Here is a 5,485-nt window from a genome sequence, read left to right on the forward strand (position 1 = left end):
CCAGCCCTGGCAGCCTTAGCAGGAACAGATAACAGCTGATACTGGGACTAATTTGGTAATGTGCTGTACCACTGGATGACGTGAGTTGCGGGCTGGTGGTGCCGCTGATAAAAAGCATGCCAGCAGAGATGAATCCTCCTTGGGATGCTGGTCGTGTTTTTGTGAAGTGGATGCGTGTGTATGTCTGTCCACAGACAGGGTGGCCATTTATAAACCTATCTCGGGATTGGTCATTGATGTCTCTAAACATTGACAAGACTCACCAGATCTTCAGACGTTTTAAGAGGAGATTTCAAAGAGATCAAAACAGTGCTCTTGCGCCTATAATAATAATAAAAAAGAAAGGGCAAAAAAATTATATATATATTAATAAATATTATAAGATGATAATGATATTAATTGCATTTTGACTCCACTAAATAAATACAACAAAACAAATTCCAACAAGCTGGTTGTAGTAACATTTTTTAAAATATTTTTTCCCAAAATTTTTTGATTCTAAAATTGAATCACTGTGAATGTGCTTACTTGCAGTGTGTTCATTTGCAGAGGCATCTGAATTTGTTACTGATAGGCAGTCTTTGCATCCAGAGCCAGGAAAAGTATTATGTTAATAAATGATACTGCTGGAAGAGTGAGAGTTTGGAAATATACAGGGATAATAATAACAGCATCTGGACTCTGGACAGTGTTATTACCATTTAAATTAAGGCCCTTGAGCTGAGAGCCTCTCAAGTGAACAATCTTACAGTTAACTAAGCACACATGGAACCACGAGCCCTCTTTCTCCCGATATATACTGTGTGTGTGTGTGTGTGTGTTTATATATATATATATATATATATATATATATATATATATATATATATATATATATATATATATAATTTTTTTTCTTACTTATTATTTCTTTGCATTGAGGTTCATTTTAGGTTTGCTCCCGTCACAGCGCAACAAACCATGATAATGATTTATATTTTGGATTATTGTACCATATGTTCACATTGCCTGTTTAACCCACAAAAGGAGAAGGCATTATGTAAATACCACGGTTGTCAAGGGTGACAGATTGACATTACCCGACAACAATTCACAACCCCGCTCTTACGGCTGAAAGAGGCCGGCCTGTCTCGATGTAAATACGCCTAAATAAAAACTGTTGGAAAAGTCACCCGACACAATGACTGGGAAATGCCTGTGTCACATGTGCTATCCAAAGCAGACAGATACACAGAGCAGCAGTCAGGCTTCAGACTTGGCCGGCACACAACAGCAGACATTTCTTTCAGTCATTCCCTTCAGTCTGTTCGAGAATTAATACATTGGAAATCAAAGAGCGAGTAAGTCTCGAGATCTTTTCATCAGCGCAAGCCGATCATGGGTATCCACTATCAGGCAGATGAGACTTTAAATTAGCAATGCAGTGTAGTTTCATCAAAACACATCCCGATTATTCAGCCAAATGATCAGGATGGCTGAAAAAGGGGTGAGGAAAGGTACCTGTTGTAACATCCGCTTCTGATTTGCCACTGAAAGGTTTGAAGTTTTAGAATTAGCCTGGTAAAGACATGTGGCGTGCACTGGCTAATCTACACACTGATCTCTGCTCGCTCTCCACAAAGCCAACAGGCAGATCTGACAGCAGCTAACTAGCACCCCCTTTTGAAGTGATCGCATCTGGTCTTAGCTGCTGAGCGTCTGAGCATGGGGAACGAGTCCAAACATGATGCTTTTCCTGTGATTGTGATCTTTGAAAATATCCATTTATAAAAAGCCAATATTTCTGTCATTTAGCATAACAATCAACACTTTATTTGTTTAAAAAAAATGAATTTCACCTCTAAATAAAGCATAAAATGTTCTGTCTTTCCTTTGTGGAGGAAGTGAAACAACAGCTAATTTCATCAGCGCACACTTACACCCCAGTTCAGCACATTGGGTGGTCAGATAGCGTCCCTATGGGCGTACCTCCTCAGCGGACAGCGTGTAATTAATCCCGCACAAACACTCATAACCCTTCTCTCCGAGGGTCTGGGATCAGGGTAGGAGCACGGCAGCTATCAGTCCGCTCGCTGGGATCCACTTTAGAGAGCGGCCTGCTGGGATGCAGATGCAGTCGGGGCCCCTGGGCCACCGGAGAGCAGTATGGGAGCGTTCAGATAAACAGCTCAGACAGGATCATGGGTGAACCGTGGGGAAAGGACTCGATTCCGTTTCTATTTCTATCCTCTCTCCACTTGCCTGAGCACCGGAGCTCCATACTATAGGGCTCATCTGTCTGTGTGTGTGTGTGTGTGTGTGTGTGTGTGTTATCACAGAGTTTGGAGCTGCTGTAGGTCAAAGAGGAGACTGGCGGGCCGGGGGTGCAGGCGGGCTGGGCGAGCGTTAAGCTGGTCAGGTGCAGCGCCACCAGTGATCATTAGGGTTACAGCTGCTAGGGCCAGATTGTCTGCTGCCTGTGCCGGGCGAGATGTCTCACCCTGGGAAAAAGAGTGAGCATCTGTCTGTCCTTCCCCGTAGACACGAACCTCCTACCAGCCTGTCCAACTCAGCCCGACTGGTAACAAGGTCACCTATCTTTTTTTTCTCTTTCTCTCACTGTCTATCTCACTTTTTCTCGCTGTGTAAATGTTGTTAACTATTGCTTCACTGCCTAGTTATCAGGTCAGAGAGGCACAGGAGCTTTAAATCTATTTCTTCGACAGAAATGGTTGCATTAGATTAAGTTAAATATGATAAACTTAAATATGGAAACTTAAAAAAAAAAGGAGACTGTCAAGCTATTGAAATGTATAATTGCAATTAATCTCGTAATACTTTTCTAGTTAGAACACCGATGAGTTTAGCTCCAAGAAAACTTTTTATTTTTAATATTTTTTTAATGTAATTTATTCCTGTCATGGCAAAGCTGAATTTTGATAATACATGACCTTAGGCCTACTAATCACACTATTTCAGCAGTATGTATTGTTTGCACCAGTTTGTATGTATGGAATAGTATGCAGTTTGCGTAGGGCACCAACTCCCAGGGGGGCACCATCCCAGTTGCTTCTAAAAAAAAAAAAATGTGACGGGCCATTCCCGCACCCATGACCGCTCGCACCATGTTTGCGGTTGAATGCAAATGATCGTGGATAACTATGCCTGTGAAAAGACATCAGGAATCTGCCAAGAGCGGAAAAAAAAAGAGATGAAAACGAAGCCCGTGGGTCACTTTCAGGTAGGCTACATTCATAATCATGTGAAACTTTTTTGGGTGTTGAGGTTAATAACGTGTTTTAATGTCGGTAATAATTTCACCACCAACAACGCATGTAATATTCTCTCTGAGTTTCCATGTTCTCTTACGAAAGTTAACCATGGTTTTAACACAAACAATAATAATAATAAATAGTAAATCATGGTTCTTGAAGCCATGGTAACCACAAATTAACCATGGGTTTGTTCCTTCAAATAATAATAATATACAAAGAAGTATTAAGACAATATTTTTTGTGGTTATAAAAACAAACCTAAGCCAACAACAGCCTTTAAAATGACTTAAAATGCATTATATAAAAACAATGAGGCAACCCTGCTGAAAAAAACTATAGAACCATCACAGAAAATTGTAATATGAATCACAAATCCCATTACAAAGGCCTGGTCATTGCTGCTGTTACACTTACAGGACGATCATATCCTTGTTTAATAGGCTATTGACCAAACACTTAATTCAAATATCCACTTAATCTTTCATTTTCGGCCACCTTTTTGCTATAGATGACACAGCCTCTATAATATCTTCAACAAAAAAACATGTGGACATCACAACCCTTACAAACATTAACCATGTTCTATAGTAGGTTTTTTTTTTTTTTTTTTTACTTCCATAATATTTAAGGGAGGGGGCACAACAATGCAATCCTGTTTAGGGCACCCATTCGGCCAGCAGCGGCCTTGTACCCAACTGTTCAAAGGTTTTGGATCAGTAAGATTTTTAAACGTTTTTGGAAGAAGGCTGCATTTATATGGTGAAAAATACAGTATAAACAGTAATATGGTATAATATTACTACAATATAAAGTAATTGTTTCCAATTTTAATATATTTAAAACAATATTTTTGAAACATTCCTCTAAAGACAAAGCTGAATTTTTAGCAGCTTCAGTCTTTAGTGTCACATGATCTTTCAGAAATCATTCTAATATGCAGATTTGCTGATTAAGGAAACATTTATTATTATTAATGTTGAAAACAGTTGTGCTGCTTAATGTTTTTGTGGAAACAGATACGTTTTTTCAAGATTCGTTGATTAATATTTTGAAAGTTTGAAAAGAACAACATTAATTTAAACTAAAACTATATTTTGTAATATTATAACTGTCTGTCCTTACTGTCAATTTTGATCAATATAATGTCCTTGCTTCATAGTATTAAAAACAAAACACTTACTGACCCCAAATGTTGAATGGTACTGTAAATGTCTATGAATTATGGTGTTTTAATCATGGGTGATAATTTACTCTAATGAATGATTAAATTATTACACTACTAATCACACTACACAATATTGTGTCCTATCCTTTTGTTAAATACTTTGTCTAGGTTTGTCTAAATAAATAACCTGTAAAGTTGGACTTTCTCCATCATTTACAATGAGAAACAGGTGCAAGGGACTTTTATAGAACAATATAAAACTGTTTATTTGACAGTGATGTCAAATAATAATTAAAAAATGCTTTAAAAATATTTTATTAATTGCATGCTTTAATTTGTTAACTTTGACAGACCTAAAACTTGATAACACAATTTTAAAACAATTTTATTAATAAGGCTTTTTAAAAGTTTATTGAAAACAAAGTTTGTAGTTTAAATAAACGTTTCATGAGCACAAGCAAAGTTGTGACCCTGAAAGTGAACAAAAACAACTGTCACTTGGCCAAAGTCCTGAGAGCCCTCAAAACAAGTGCAAGGATTTGCTTCCAATAATCCTCTCAGCATATGAACATATCTCCATTGTTGATTATTTTAAGATTAACTCTAGTCATAATCTCTTCTAAAGTGCATGAATTGATGGATTTTAATCAATGTGAGTGAGTTCTGCTTTGTAAAGTGTCATAATGAAAATCACATCACAGCCTCCATAAGCCACAAATAGCATATGGACAGCTATTAATCTGTCAAGTGCAAGATTCTGCAAACATACTGGGGAGCGATTAATCAACATCGTAAAAATATGGTTTTAAATCAAATGATGATTTTAACGGACAGCAGATTAAAGCAGAGGTCAATCCTGCTGGTCTGGTGGCAAACAGTCAAACAGCAGCACTTGAACTAATGTAAACACAGAGTCTGAATTTATGAAGAAAATGACTATTTAGCACCTGGATTTGAATGAGAGCTGTTTGGAGGAATATTTTAGAGAGTATAAATGACCATGGACAAAAGGCATTGTAAGATATAATTAACTCTTCTAGATGTTAATATATGTACACAGACCACA

The sequence above is a fragment of the Barbus barbus genome (genome assembly GCF_936440315.1).
Source record: "Barbus barbus genome assembly, chromosome: 20".
Lineage (NCBI taxonomy): Eukaryota > Metazoa > Chordata > Actinopteri > Cypriniformes > Cyprinidae > Barbus > Barbus barbus.